The sequence below is a fragment of the Onychomys torridus genome, chromosome 9 (assembly GCF_903995425.1).
Source record: "Onychomys torridus chromosome 9, mOncTor1.1, whole genome shotgun sequence".
NCBI classification, from domain to species: domain Eukaryota; kingdom Metazoa; phylum Chordata; class Mammalia; order Rodentia; family Cricetidae; genus Onychomys; species Onychomys torridus.
The window spans coordinates 20186896-20203941 of record NC_050451.1 but is presented as its reverse complement, the minus strand read 5'-3'; the positions used below and the strand labels follow the sequence as shown (position 1 = coordinate 20203941).

Below are 17046 nucleotides of genomic sequence, written 5' to 3'. Positions count from 1 at the left end.
CTGCTTCACAAAAGATGAATGCATACTGTATGAGACTATCATTTCCTTAAATCTTTTCACATCTAACATTTCCACAGGAATCCAGTCAGCTCTTACACATCCTTGGGAATATACATCATTTGGCTGTTTTTCCTGTAAGGTGACTGCATAAATTAACATTGGTTGATTGAAAACCTTGGGCTATTCCTCTCTAATTTTATAATGCAATGGTGAGGTTGGTTTTACTTTAAATTCCTTTGTCTTGATCTGAATATCTCTTTGATTTGTTTTAGTAAGTTTTTCTAAGACCTGTATCTTGGCACACATATCAAACAACTTTTTAAAAGATAAACTAAGAATTACCAAACCTATAATGAGGAAGATGACAATGAAGTGTGAGACTGACTGATGTTGTGTAGAACAGTAGAAGCCCAAGCAGGTGTCAAGGCAGCTACCTTGGGTAGGAGCAGTCCAAAGAGGGAGTCCGGAGAAAGCCCACAACCCACCAGGAAAGGGAGCCAGCTATCTGAAAAGCTCACACAAGCGATCATGGCGAAGAAGCATGTGAGGTAGAAGCTGCCTGGAGGCAGAGCTGGCCAATGGTGAAGAGCTAATTCTGGCAGCATTTGGAGCCCAAGAGCCTGTGAAGTTTGCTGCAGAGAGGCTGTAATTGAAAAATCCCAACCTTGCTCAGAGGGCTTGGGGGAAAAAAGAAAAGTAAACCTAGCCAGCAAGGTGATGACTCCAGCAGGAGCCCTCACATGTATCTCCAGCATGTGCAGTAGCAACAAAGCTATAGGTAAATGGCTTTTTCATGAATTTGTCCCCCAAAAGCTGGATACCAGATGAAGCATGATCCTAATTAGCCTTATTAATGAAAGCTAGGAGTCAGCTATCAGGGTAAAAGCTGAAAGACCAGAGAAGCAGTGCAGCAGCCACCAGAGAGTCTTACTTACCAATCTCAATCCTCAGACTAAAAGGGGGCTGAGGTCCTATCTTCCTGTCTCCACCTCCTGAGAGCCAGGATTAAAGGCATGAGGCTTCCAAGTGCTGGGATTAAAGGCATAAGGTTTTCAAGTGCTGGGATTAATGGCATGTACTACCACTACCAAAATCTATGGTTGACTAGTGACAGCTCTGCCCTCTGATCTCTAGGCAAGCTTTATCTGTCAGAACACAAACAAAATATCACACAACAGTTACAGTGCCACTGTATTAAAGTAGTGGTTCATTAAGGCCACCACAGACAGAGATGATTCTGAAGTTGGATGGTTAATTTAGTCCCTGGCATGAGTCCTTGAATGAAAGAATGAAGAGTAGAACTAAGGAACAGAGGAATAAGAAGCAGCTTGGGTGAATCAGCTACTATAACATGCCACCTAGACCACAACCAAGAGTGCTCAAGAGTCATTCATAACTGTGGTGGTTTGAATCTTAAATGCCCCTCATAATCTCTGGCATTTGAATTCTTAGTACCCAGATGGTGACACTATTTGGGTATATGTAGGAGGTATGGCCTTGTTAGAAGATTTATGTTACTGGAGGTGGGCTTTGAAGGTTTAAACCTTCACACCATTTTGAGTTTGCTCTCTCTTATTCCTGCTTGCAGGCCGAGATGTGAGCTATTAGTTGCTGCTTTAGCTGACATGCCATCACTCCACCAGCATGGACTCTAAACCTCTAGAACCATAAGTCCAAGAAAATTCTTTCTTCTGTAAGATGCCTTGGTTATGGTTTTTTCATCACAACCATAGAAAAGTAATGAATTTAGGAGCACAAGCTGACCATGAAGCTACTCACCCTCCTTCCTGTGGCCCATATCTACATCCATTAGAATCAGAACTTTGTATGAAATGAAATCCACTTGCTGGAATGAGAATTTTGTATCTGGACACATGGAGAGGTGGCTTTGCAAGTGTGACAAGAGTATAATATGTGTTAGCTAGCTTTGTGTAGGGAATTAATTGAGATTAGCATGCTACATATGTACCATGCGTAAGCTAGCTTTGTCGGGACCTACATGACATAGATATGTTACATCTTGGTCTTTTTAGGTGAATTGTCAAAACAAAGTATGACAGAATGGAGCTTGGATTGTGGGACTTGGCAAAGAGTAAAAAGTAGAAAGGAACCAGAGGTCAATGAGGAGACATCTTCAAGAGAACGGCCTTTCACCAGACCAATGGCAGAGTTGAATAGTCAGCCCACACCTAGGGATAGCAATTAAAATCTGCTAAGTGGTGGATTTATTGGCTGACCTCTGTGAACATCTGTACTGTGCCGTGTAGTGTTACTGTGAGGCATGGAGAAATTATTAGATAATATTCCTGCTTTCATGAAAATATAGCTTTAAGTGAAAATGTACACATAAAATGCTAGGGAGCTGTGATAGTTTGAATGTAATTGACCCCCATAATCTTACATGGAGTGGCACTATTAGGAGGTGTCACCTTGTTAAAGTAGGTATGGTCTTGTCGGGGGAAGTGTGTTACTGGGGTGGTGGGCTTTGAGGTCTCCTATGCTCAAGATAACACCCAGTTTGAGAGACCATTTCCTGTGGTGATATTTTATTTGTGCTTTAATAAAGCTTGCCTGGAGATCAAGGGGAAAAGTCCAGACATTTTAAGTAAACAAAAAGTCAGGCAGCACATGCCCTTAATCCGGTCACTTCTCAGACAGGGTCTCTGTGTGTTCAAGGCCATACTAGGGAACAGAGCCAAGCATGGTGACACACACCTTTAATCGCAGAACCAACCATAGAGACCTGGAGGTCTGTACAGACAGACAGTGACAAGGAAGTAAGGTAGCTGGGCTAAGAGCCAATGAGAGGGCAGAATAGCAAGGCAATAAAGGTATGGGTAAGACAGGAAGTAGTTCACATTTGGAAGCTGCAGAGTTGGTGAGGTAAGGTTGGCTGGTGGCTTTCCCTATTTCCCTGATCTAAGGCTTTCACCCCTATGTTTGGCTCCATGATTTTTATTTAATAAGACCATTTAGAAATTCATCTACAATTTCCTGTTGCCCTCTGATCAAGATGTACCAACACCATGTCTGCCTTCATGCTGCCCTATTCCTCACCATGACAATAATGGACTGAACTTCTGAAACTGTTAGCTAGCCACCCCAATTGTTTTCCTTATAAGAGTCACTGTGGTCATGGTGTCTCTTTACAGCAATACAAACCCTAAGACAGGCACTAAAGATTAAGCTATGCACTAGGTGTACTTCTCAACGGTGCCTGGGAGCCCATAAAAGGAGACACTTCTGGGGAATGTTTGAGCAAGTAAAACTGAGGTAAAAAGTACTGATGTTAAAATGTGAAATGCAGTCCTATTGTAAGATCTTACCGATTCCAAAAGTTCAGTGGACAGGAGAGGACTGCAGGACTGCTGTACCTTGCCTGGGAAGAGTTCCACTCTCTTCTTTCTACTCATTTTAGTCCGTTCTTGACAGTCACCTCCCAATTTTAGAAACAGGACACTGCACACAGAGGTTAAGTGTCCTGCCCACAATCATAAACCTGGGAAATAACCAGGTCATGAAGAAAAGCCTGCAGCTATCTGCCTTTAAAAGAGCTTCTTTTTCTTTGTTTTGAGGCAGGGTCTCACCATACAGCTCAGACACACCTTAAACTCATGCTCCTCTTGTCCCAGCCTTCAGAGTGTTGGGTTTACAGGTGAGCATCACAATACCCAATCAAAACCAAGTTTCTTGATGTCAATACTGTTAAATATTGGAATAGAAATTATTTGTTATGTGGCTCTCTTATCATCTCTCCATCTGTCTATCATCTCTCTCACTATCTATGTATCTATGTATCTATCTATTTATCTATCTATCTATCTATCTATCTATCTATCTATCTATCTATATGATTCATGTCACATTCTAATAACTTCCCCTCTCTGGGTAAACTACAACTGAATCTATCTCTATCTCCAGACACAGTCAAATGTTCCTCCTAGGATGAAAGCTTCCCTGGTTAATACTAAAAGTTTCTTTACACCATGCTATCCTGATAATGACTTTACTTTGGACCTGAATTCAGGAGACAGAGAAGATGTCAACTTTGAAGAATCACCGATTGTATACTAAAAGATGAAGAGGAATTGGTGAGATGTCTCAGTCAGCACAGTGCTTGCCCCACAAGCATGAGAATCAGCGTTGAGATCCTGTGATGTTGTCTGTGATTGAGAAATGTCCCTTATAGACTCATGTTGAACACTTGATCCCCAATCGATGGCACTATATTGGGTATGTGTGTGAGATCTTTTGGAAATATAGCCTTGTTGAAGCAGTATGTTACTGGGAATAAACTTTGAGTGTTTATAGTATAACTCCATTCCATGTTATCTCTGTCTGCTTCCTATATGGGTCAAATATAATCAGCCAGCTTCCTGCTGCAATGCCATACTATGCCTTCCCCATTGTGACAATTCTGTCCCTCCAGAAGCATAAGTTAACTTCAAGTCCTAAGTTTCTCTGGGTCAAAGTATCTTATCATAGCAACAGAAAAGTTACTAATACAGATCCCCAGCACCCACATAAAAGCTAAGCACACTGGCAGGTATTCATAAACACACACTGGGAAGTAGAGACACAGATTCCTAGAGCTCTGTGGTCAGCCAGCATGGTTCAGTAAGAGACCTTTTCTCAGAAATAAGGTAAAGAGAGATTGAGAAAGACACCTAATGTTGACCTCTGTCCTCCACATGTAGTGTCACACATACTGACACCATTCAAATACATATGTATGTATATACTGCCATTATACACAAGATGCCGAGTACTGAGCTAAGTAAATACTTTGTTTAAGAGACAACAGCCTGATGAATCAGATTCAGAATACAGGAACATTAGAAAACCACAGAACCAGTCCTGTAAGCCTGCCTAAATTTCATTCCAGGGTAAGGACTTGATCTTTCCCATAATCTCTCATGCCAAGCAGTGTGCCATTGTTTGCAGGCTCTCCCAGGTGAAGGGTCCCAAGGATCCAGCAGAGGGACAATACTCTGCCCTCTGTGACCACCTCTGCATCCAAGTCTGATACAGCTTGTCTGGTTGTTGAGCCATGTCACCTGATTGAGTCCTTACTAAAAACTCGAATAGGAGACTAGACACTTCACTTTTAGGTTGCTAAAGTGACAAGTGAGGTCTGAAATCTTCCAATCACAGGAGGAAGATAACACACAGGGATAGCAGAGAGAGGGGTGAGAGGGACAGAAACAGATGACAAAAGAAAAAGACAAACATCCACCATCAGTTTTAATCAGACAATGTGTGGAGTGGCATTTCAACAAGAAAACAACATTAAGAGCATCTACTGCCCACCTAGATAAGTTCTGAGCAAGCTGTGGAAAGGCAGAGGCATCCATACCGCAGTGACAGAATACTGCGCTCACGTTAGTGCTGCAGATGGGGACCTGCCCTGCTTCAGTGGGAGAGGCTCACTAGGTGACTTTGTGCAGGGGGAGGAAGGGAACTCTTGGAGGGCAATTTCTATCCTTCACTATCCCCTGGGGTCCTCAGCTCCACCCGCCAAGCCAGCTTTCTCTCACCTTGCTTTCTCATCCATTCTCCAGGCAATCTCAATGGCTATCACGACAAATTCCTAAGTGCTGTTAAGTCAGAGAGACTGCATTGCTGACATGAGTGATGAATGTTCAAGCAGTCTTCAAAGCCATGCAGATTTTTCTCTCCTCTGCCTGTCACAGGAAGGAGTTTGTAGACCAATTTTCTATCAGAATCAAGACCCAAAGAACTAAAGCCCTCATCTGCTGTGATCTGCTAGATGAAGGCTTACCTGAAAGGAATACTTCAGAGAGATGCGTTTGCTATTTCTGCATAAATTCTGAAATACCACGTTGCTCTATAATCAATGCTTTCAAGTATGTTACGTCTTAATTTACTCAGAGAAAAGATCCAACGTTGTAAATGTCCTTTGTTTTCAGTCAGTTCTTTCTTAAGCTCCTGCTCTGGTTTCGGCTGTACAGACTGTCTGTACTTGGCACTAGTGATTTCAAAGACAAACTTTATTTAAGAAGCTGGTCATCAAAACCAGATATCCTTCCCATCTTCTGCTTCTGGATGTGCAGAGTTTGTGCTCTGGAGAGGAACTTCCCTGTGGTGACCCAAAAGATCCCTGAACTTGTTTTATTGAGGTTGACCTTGAAAACATTTGGTAACTACTGGCTGGACTTGAGTCCAGGTATCAAAACACTTTCCTTCCATTCAAAGAAAGAGTGTAACAGATAAAGAAAAATAACTAAGATAATAGACCAATATGGAAATATCAAAGGATTGGTCTTGCTAATAATCGTTCTCCTTCGCTCTAACAAAAAATCCATACATATTTGGATGTGCCAGCAAAGCTGCATGCTTCTTTCTCTAGATGATTTTTCCTGCTCTTGAATCAGTTCTCTGAGTGGATTACTAAAAGAGAGAGAAATGTCTGGGATTACACATTTACTTTTATCTTTCAAAAGCAATGAGCAAGCTGTTTGGATTTTTTTTCTTTCTTCCTGGTTGGTTTAAAGACCAAGTACATTACATAGGATGCCTTTAGTTACAAGTAACAAAAAGCCTAAGCTCCAATTGGTTTAAATGATAAAAAGTTATTCTCTGATATAGAACAAAGTCCCAAGACAGTGTGAATTTCAATTCGGCAGCTCAATGTCCCAAAGGTTTTCTGTTCCTTCAACTCACTGTACGTGTAGATGGTTCAACTTCACAGTGGTAGGGGACAGAAGTTTAAGGTGATCAACGCAAACCTACCTGATTCAGCTGGAAAGGGATGTCTTGTGTTTTCTTGAGCATGTGGAGAGGACTTCCTTAGCTGCTCCTCAGTAAGACTTTCTGCTCTCTTCTCCTCCATCCCCCACCCCCCCCCCATTCCCCCACTCCCCCATTCTCCCACTCCCACCTCCACACAGTGGGACATTTTGTGGTCGGTGACTCAGTGAGCCCACTGGTATTTAATGAGAAATACCTAAGCTCATGTATGGCCACAATACCAGGGGAATGGGAACATGACACCCCATAAAATGCCACAAGACTCTAAAACACATTGCCCTTGGAGCTAGAGAGATGGTTCAGTAGTTATGATCACTTGCTATTCTCCCAGAATACCAGAGTTCAGTTTCCAGTCCTCTGGGGTCAGCTCATAACTGCCTATAATCCAGGGGACCCAACGCCGTCTTCTGGGTTCCAATGGTATGGTACATATGTGGCATATAAACACACACACATACACACATACAATAATAAATAGATAGATAGATAGATAGATAGATAGATAAATGAATAAACAGATAAATAAATAAAAACTTAAAAACCATTCTTAACTGAATCTAGCATTTTTTTATTAGCAGGTGTTTTCAGCTTTTCTTTAGATTCACAAGTAGAATAGCTGCATGAACAAAACAGTATTGAGTGATAGGTTCTGCATAGATAACCAAAATTTTTTACTGAATTACATTATCACCCACCAAAAAACTTCTCATTGATTGTTGTTCTTGCTCTTGTTTATAATTAGCTCACTTTGGAAAATCTGCATTAGCTTCTAGAGACAGTTGCAATCACTGGGTGTGAAGTCACACACAAATGCTTTTTTATTTTTTCCCATTTATTTATTTCCTTTTCCTTGTGGAAGGTACACTATAGGTGCAGCATCTGTGGAGGTTAGAGAAGAACTTTCAGGAACCAATTCCTTCCTTCCACCATGTGGACCCAGAGATTGATCTCAAATTCAGGTAGTCAGGCTTGGCATCTAGCACCCTCACCCACTGAGCTATCTCTCTGGCCCTGAAATTATATGAATGTGGACTAAGACATTGGCAGAAAAACAAATGGATTCTAATGCTGTATCAGAACAAAAGATTCCCAAGAGTGAGTTGACTGAGACTTGCAGGGTGTGTGCTGTTTACTGATGAATCAAAAGTAGCCCACTGACTTCTAGCCACTCCTCAGAGCCACTGAAAAGCAGCACCAGCTCACACTCCTGTCTTCCTCACTGATGTTCCTGCCACTGCCCCTGTGGAGGGCACACTCAATGTTCCAAGCTGATTGATATTTTTAATTCTTCAGCTCAATTTTCTTCTCTCCCATAAAACCCTAGACACCCAGTCTCGTATTTACAACCTAGATCTTGGCCCCACTTCCAGAATCAAAACTCCAAACTTTCATATATTTTTAGTTTAACTTACTATCCCCATTCTCAAAAGTATTCAACTTCACCAACTTCAACTTCAGTATAATTACTTATCCCCTCATGTCCAGCATTCTTTACAACCACCATTTCCTTCTTACATAAAAGGAAATACAGTGGTCTATCAGTAAATAATGCTTTAATAGACAAATTTATATTAAATCTTCTCTGTCACTTCTGGTTAAGAAAAAAAATGGCCTGCATTTTTACTAAAAATGGTGCCATATTATTTCTATGCTTACTGCTAATTCTAATTGTTCTGAGATCTCAGTCTGATTAAGAATTGGACTCAATGGTCTATGAGTTGCATGATTCATTGAATGATGATGTCATCCACAGAACTACTGTACATGAGGAAAAAAGAGAATATCCATGTGTCACTTGAATTTCATTTGTCTTTGGGACATCCATATAGAAATACTCCACGTGTATGAAACCTTCATTTTATATACATATGTATTATATATATATATATATATATATATATATATATAAATTGAGAGAGAGAGCCAAAAGCTGTTGGAGAAGCCACTCCAAAGACTGTGTGGAAGCCAGCACAGTGATGGGGCTGGAAGACATCAGAGCCTTAGAGGCAGCTTTCTTGGTTTCCTAGTTTATTCTAGTTTAACTCTAGAAATCATCCATTTAACAGCAGATGCTTATTAAAAGCAAGCACAATCTTTTAGATGCTTTTCTAAGCAATTGGAACTCACATCAGCAGAAAAAGCACAGAAAATAACCTTGACTTAATGAATCTTGAGACAAATTGGGAAGGGAGATTAAAAGCAATGATAAATTAGTAAATTACACATGATGTTAGCAGTTATTATGAACTATATCAGAGAAAAATATGGAGAATAAGGAAAGAACAAATGGAGTTGTCTTCAGCTAAAATGAACAAAGCTGGATTAGAATTGGCTAAAAAGAAAAAAGATTGCAGCTTAGATCTCCAGGTAAAAGGAAAGGCTAGATATCCAAAGAATGATAGCACAAACTAATTGAAATTCAATTCTGGACTGTGTCTATGACTTGGGGGCTGAGAGTGTGCAAGCTGTGTAAACTCAGGGATGGCTCAGATTTACAGGACCGTTCAGAGGAGACATCCTACCAGCTGCAGCTCCTGGGTGCCTTGGGTGCATCGCACAGCGTGTGGCCTTCTCAGTACAAAGGAAGTGGCGCTGTGGGGTTGGTTGGCGGGAGTGCTAAAGCAACAAGACTTGCCTTCTCTCTAATTATTGCTAAACTCCTGTCTTAGGTGAGAACACACTGCATACAGTACAAAGTGAGTCAAACCCAGAATGCTACCAATTCAAATAGGACATGCTCAGACAACCCCCACTTCAGTGCAGAGCATGCACAGAGTGAACTACAAGAGTAAAGATTTGTGGGCATGTTGCCAGACAGCTGCCAAGCACACTCTGATTGCACAAGTAATTTGCATATAGCAGCTCACTGCATCCCTCAAATAAGTGTGGTGTGTTTGTGTATGTGTTGTTGTTGAAATTAAACTGAAAGCCCCACACTTTTAAGGCAAATAAAAATAAAAGCCCCACACTGAGCCCCCAGCCATAAGCTGACATAAACTTATTCATAGTGACTTTAGGTCATCTCACTTACTGAATGATTTTTTTCCCATCAATCTGAGATCCTTCTCATTTCTCCCTAGAGCTTTCCCAAGTCTTGCAGGTTCCTATGATCTCACTGAGGGCTGGTAAGCTCTCAGCCACTGTCAATCAGCACTTGCCCCCGCACTGTCTGTGCTCCTTGGCTCTGAACTCTTCTCTCCTCCAGAAAAGCTCTTGTTCTGACTTAAGCTTCTTTAGGTCTCCTGGCTTGGGCTCCACCTCAGCAGTGCTTTGATATATAGTGATTCATTGACCTGTAAGACCTGCCAAGTCCTTCAATCCCATGACATTTTATTCTCTTGCCTATTCTTTGATTGAATACAGAGGCTTCTGAGGATTTCTTCAAAACAAACTTACTTTTGTATTTTTTTGTTCATAATATAATTATATCATTTCTGCCTTCCCTTCTTCCCTTTATTCTCTCCAAACACTCCCATATACCCCTCCTTGATCTCTTTCAAATTTATGGCCTCTTTTTGGTCCCAGACAGAAAGCGCTGCCACTATAGGGCCCTGGGATTGTGCAAGGGAATTGTATGTGACTTAAGAAAGAGTGTCAGTGGTGGTAAATCTGGGTGTTGTAGATCTAACCTGTAATGGGAGCACTTGGGAAACTGAGGGAAAAGGATTGTGAGTTCTAGGCCTCACCTCCAAGGGGATAAGAATGTAATTTTAAATTAAGGGCATTCAAAGAACTTGACACTTCTCCTGAAGATATTTTTAGTTTTTTAATGTTTTGCATTAAAGACATCAACCATTTACTACATTTATGGTGATGCTTTGTCATTTTTGTGCCCTCATTATGTGAATGATATATGATTGGTTCTACCAAGGAATAAAAAATGGAACCATATGATGGAGTGTGGTGATATATTGTATACCCTAATAAACTTGCCTGAGGATCAGAAGACAGAGCCAGACACTGGATTAGACATAGAGGTCAGGCAGTGGTGGCACACACCCTTAATCCTATCACTCGGGAGGCAGAGATCTGCCTGGATCTCTGTGAGTTCAAGGCCACACTGGAAACAGCCAGCAGTGATGGCACACACCTTTAATCCCAGTACTAGGAAGCACACATGCCTTTAATCCTAGGAAGTGACAGCAGGCCTGAGGAGACAGGGACTCACTCTCTTTAGGCTGAGGATTTCTTAGAGGTAAGAACTAGTGGCTGGCTGCTCTGCTTCGCTGATTTTTTAGCTTTCACCCTGATATCTGGCTCTGGGTTTTTTGTTATAAGACCATCTAAGATTCGAACAACATTGGAGGCTGTATCTTGGCCCCTAGATCAACAGGCCTTCCATCTGTCCTGACCTGACCGAGGCACTCTTGGTACCGATGGCAAGGCTGCCAGAGGTTGCTAAGTTGAGCAGCCTTGCTGTGCCCTGGGATTCCCTGCTGTAACCAGTCACTTCAGTCTCTCCAGAGAATTTGATGCAATAGAGTGACCTGAGTGGTGGTCTCCTTGATTTCCTTGGGAGTTTATGTGATGACAGAGCATGTAAGTATTGAAGGAACTTTTCAGAGAGAGGAGTTTGTTCTTCCAAAGCCCACTTGTGGCTTCTTCTGACAGCACTGACTTCAGAAAGTGAAAGTGGGGTTTTGTTTCTTATTTTCTGTTCGAAAGTGTCCAAAATGAAATCACCCAGGTGAAGCCCCAAATGTCCTCACTGCAGTGTCAGTTCTGGGAAGGCCTCTGATGCCTGCAAAGCAACGATACTCAGCTTTCCTGCTGGCATGGAGGGATTAGAACATCTCTTTCTTCCTGTCTCCCTTTCTGGGACGGCTTTCTCCTTTCTCACACCAGCTAGCACAGCAAGAGTGTTTAGTCTGTCATCAACCAGACATATCAAGTATTTTGCATAAATGATAAAAATTAAAATCATATGGAAATGTTTAGTAGAAAGAAATAAAGTACAGAAATATGACACCCAGTCACTGCAGGGAAACACAGCCAAGTCTCAGGACCTTCAGGAAGTCCCTGGGGTCCTCTGTTCCTTCTTTTCAAAGAGACCTGTGCTCTGCTTTGGCAAATATCTATTTCTCATTCATTACTAGGGACCTATAAATAACTGAGGCACAAGACCAAAGCACAAAGAGAACTGAACAAATCCGGCTTAAATCTGTGCTGCATTAGTCCTTGGAAGACATAGGGAATGATTGCTGGGGATACTGAGACACACTTCGCTCAGTAAACTAGGTCTAACTCCCAGGGGTATATGGTTAGTCCTCAGCCCTTCTGCTGAAGAAGAGGAAAATAAAACAAAAGCACATGCTATTCAATGAGAGACTGAAATTATAAATTGTCTTGACTCAGGAATTGTTAATGTCTGCTTCGCAGCACTGTGGAAACCAGTTCCTTTTCAAATGCAGAGTTCCATGTTTTGAAATTTATCTTAATTGACACCTGAGAACACAAAAGGTGCATATATTACTGGAGTCACATTCAATGTTGTCATCCGTTCACACAGTGAGTACTATTTAATCATGCTACACATGTCTATTTCTGTAGTAACAGACCATTTCTTTATGGTAAAAATTTGTGAAAAATCTTTTCATCTGCTCTTTCACATGGACAGAACATTGTCTGAGGTGCAGTAGTCCTCCAGAACCTCTGGATCTGGTTGGCTTAGCGTCCATTGCTCACCCTCCTGCCATTCTCTCCTCCCTGCTAACCCTGGCCTGGGGTAGCCACCGCTCAACTCCCAGTGTCTATGAGCTCAGCTGTTGTTTAGAGTCCACAGATCAGATTGTGAGAAAATATTTTGACAAAAGCAACTGAAGAGTTTAATTCTAGATCCCAGTTCTAGATTTCAGTCCACTGTGGTAGGGAAGTCATGGTGGAGGAGGTCAGAAGAGGGCGATGCACCCAGGATCCCAGGCAGGGAATGGAACCATGCACAGTGGGTGGGTCTGTCGACCTCAGTGAACCGCATCAAGATAACCCCTGACAGGCATGTCCGGATACCCACCTCCCAGGTGACTCTAGACTCTGTAAGCTGACAATTAGGACTGACATCTCAGATGACGTGATATTTGTCTTTCTATGTGTGAATCATTTCATTTAGCATCACAATTTCTAGTTCCAATTCATGCTTTTCTTTGAAGATTGTTCTTTGTGAGTCTGTGTGTGTGTGTGTGTGTGTGTGTGTGTGAGAGAGAGAGAGAGAGAGAGAGAGAGAGAGAGACAGAGAGAAGTTTGTCTTTTATGCTATTGTGAATACTGCTGTAGTAAACATGGGAGTGTTGATGTCTCTCCCATGCTGATTTCTTTCTTCCTTTCTTTCTTTTTCTTGGCTATGTATATGTGGTAGCTGCATTGCTGAGTCATCATCTAGTAGTTCTAATTGTAATCCTTTGAGGACTCTCCACATTGTTTTCAATAACGGCAGATTGGTTGGCATCCTCATTGGTTGGCATCCTCATTGGTTGGCATCCTCATTGGTTGGCATCCTCATTGGTTGGCATCCTCATTGGCACTGGTGTTTGCATTTATAGTAGTAGCATTCTCACTGAATTACAGTGATACCTCACTGCAGCTTACATTTGCATTTCCCCAGTCATTACTAAAGTTGAACATTTCAGGTACCTCACGGCCAAATGTATACATTCTTTGAAGAAATATCTATCTAGTCCTTTTGCCTATTTTAAAGTTAATTTTGTTCTTTGACAATTTCATACATGTATTCAATGCATCCTGATGACACTCTCCTCTTCTTGTTCTTATCTCTGTCCCAGCCCTGGCAATGTCCTTTCCTCCCCATGAACCCCTTTCCTACACTTACAACTTTTTGTTTTACTTTGTGAACCATTTATGTGAATCAGAGCCATGTTTGTAATGACAAGATTGCAACTAACCTTTGGAACCTGGTGGACTTCATCAATGGGTCAATGAACTGAAGACGGTTTCTTACCCAGAGTCTATCAGTAATCAACAGTTCATCTGGGAGAGATGACGCTCCCTCAGGCCCTCCTTAACCCCCAATTGACTGTTGATGGGCCCAATATTTATCCTTTTTAAAATTGGGTTATTTGTGCGATTTTGTTTGTTTGAGGTTTTTTGTTTGTTTGTTTTTTTGTTTTGTTTTTGTTTTGTTTTGTTTCTATTGAAATCTTGGTGTGCCTTCCATATTCTGGCTATCAACCCCTTGTCTGACATAGATTGCAAATATCTTCTCCCATGCTAAAGGTTGTCTTACTCTGTTGATGATTTGCTTTGCTGTGCAAAGAAGTCTTTTAGATTGACATGATTCCATGTATCTAGTTTTCCTTTTTCTTGCAGCAAAATCAAGGTCAAACCCAGGGCTTTGTACATGCTAGGCAGGTGCTCTGACACAGAGATGCATCCCAACCCTTTGCTTCTGTTCCCTGTGTTCCTGGAACCTTAGTCAAAACATCTTTGCAACGTCAATGTCCCAAGGCCTTCCCCTACAGCAATATACTTTCCGTAAAGGCCTAGTGTTATTCTTAGATAAAATCTATTGAACAAAACATTAAGGACCAATTCTAAATGTAAAGAAGTAGTAATGAATTTACTGCATCAGTGTATATGGGACATAGCTACATCCATATTTAGAAAAAAATTATAGCCTTAAATATTTATGCTAATACATGATAAAAAGCAACTAAATTATTAAAACTAATTAACAAAAGTTAATTCAGTCAAAATGAATTTGGGGACTGGGGAAATGACTCATCAGGTAAAGGGCTCGCTGTATGAGCTCGAAGACCTGAGTTTTCCCCTACAAACCGTATAAAAGCCAGCAAGCTAGCATGAATCTATCAACCAGTGCTGGGAGGTAAAAATGGGAAGACACAGGATCCAGCTGGCCAGCGGCTGAAATAGTGAGCTTCAGGTTAAATCTGTCAGAGACCCACTCTCAACAGCCAAGGAGGAGAGGTGGTTGAAGTTAGGCAATCCTAACCTCAACCTCTGGCCTCTATAGGCACCACACAGGTGGTGATTGAACTTGCACACATGAAGTACACACACACACACACACACACACACACACACACACACACACACACATGCACACACAAATTTGGAAGGGAATTAGTAAAATTACAGTAAAGAATTGTAACAAGTCTTTCTCTGTCCTACCAGCCAGCTTCCAGATAACAACATGGTGACTTTTTATTAATTATGAAAGCTCAGCCTTAGCTTAGGCTTGTCTCATCAGCTCTTATAACTTAAATTAACCCATTTATTTTAATCTACGTCTGTCATGTGGCTCATTACCTCACCTCTCCATACTGTCTATGCCACTTCTTCCCGGTCTGACTGGCAACTCAATCTTTCTTCTTCCCAGAGTCCTCTCTGTCCCCAGAAATCCTGCCTAACCTCTTCCTGCCTACAGCTATTCAGCTCTTTATTAAACCAGCAATATATTTTCATACAGTGTACAAATATCCCACAACAAAGAATCATTTAACCAAAGTAAAAGTTAGGAAATAATTAATTAGAAAAAAGTAAAGATAATAAATTAGTCAATATTAAGTAGATTATCAAATAACTGATACTTGGAAAATAAAATAAAGAAGGAACAATATGACTATTCAGCTCCATTCAGAGAAGGGCTGGTAAAAGCAATAACAAATAAAATCCTAGAAAATAATTATAAAAACAGAAAGTAAAAGAATTATAAGGGACAAGTTGATTCAATTCTATACATTAGTCTAAAGTTCAATGAAAATCAACTATTTTAAATATACATAATTCACTAAAACAAACCTCAGATGAGATAAAAAGAAACTCAGTATATTTTAATTTAGTCTTTCTTGAGAACCATCTATGTTTTCCAAAAGTGGTTAGCCGTTACAGACTGACTCAGCTCTACTACAGAAAGACTCTTTCTTCCTCTACTAAAGCAGTCCATGGAAAGAATGCCTTGCCCATCGAGATTAGAGTACACAGGCTGGGTGTGGTGGCACGTGCCTCTAATCCCAATATTTGAGTGGCAGGCAGGTGGACCAGCCTGGTCTACAAATCTACGAAGTGGGTTTCAGAACAACTATGGCCACACAGAGAAACCCTGTCTTGAAAGAACAAAACAAAATAAAAAAGATGAGAGGACAGAGGACACTTTGTGAAGCCATCGCAGAGTTTCAAGGCAGGCCGCTGGAACCCAAACACCAGAGGAACTGGGGTGAGCTGATCGGCTGACCACTGCCACTAGTCACTGAGTGACTCATGCAACAGCACACAGCTGGAATCGCAGGTGAGTGCTGCCCGCAATATCACCAAGCTTTGGAGATCCAGCAGTGCTGGAGAAAAAAGTAGACTTCCAATCTGGCCTAGCATGCTATCCGGAAAGGGACAGACACTGAGAAAGACGACTTGATACAAGGATGTGTCCTCAAAACAGTCATTCAAGGCTCAACCCATTGAGGCAGAGATTCAAAACCTACATCAGAGGCTTCTGATGAATTGGAACTGATACGTGAGACTTAGCACCATGTTTTTTTTTTTTTTTTTTTTTTTTTGACCTCTCAGGTGGAAAACTGAGGCAACAATTCCCTAAACTTAAAGATGTCAAAACTAGGCTGAGCCTCACAAACACCTAGACTGAGTCAGCCATACTAAGTGGCATCCAGAGCCTATACCATTGCTCATATGCAAATGATACAGTTAAATCATAATAAAAAAGACAAGGGGTATCAAGAAAAGACCTGGAGAAAAGCCAGAAGCAATTGATTACATTCTCAGGTGTCTCAGTTACAAATAACTGGGCACATACTTGGAAATTAATTCTGTTGAGCATGATGAGCCAAATGAAACTGATTTCAACAAGAATATAAATGTGGGCTTTTGATCAAAATCACATTGGTCATACTATTTATTTAAAATCTATTTGTACACACATAAACATAGTTTGTGAAGATGTAGATACATGCATTTATATGAGTAACTTAAAAATAAATACCCCACTCAGATGATGATCAGAAAGCTAAAATAGCCATCTTTAGCCAACCATGTAATCAAACACATAAGCAGGAACTGATAAAATCTGTGTGATAGAGGATATAAAAGATTATTAAAACTGTGTAACTATGTAGTGGTATAGCAAAAGCTATAACAGTTTCTGAAAAGTAATCCTATGGAAACATACTAATATACCCAGCTGGTCTGTTCATTCTGGACCAGCAAATCACTCCCATTTCTTTTTGCTTTTTTGTTAATTTTGTTTTATTTTGGTTTTCCTGTTCCTGTCTCCACAGCAGAACTATTTTGGAG

The 17046-nt window shown here is 41.0% G+C and overlaps 1 pseudogene; it reads left to right on the top strand.

Moving 5' to 3' along the window:
- LOC118591200 overlaps positions 1–17046 on the top strand; it is a 185900-nt pseudogene that overhangs the window by 45309 nt on the left and 123545 nt on the right.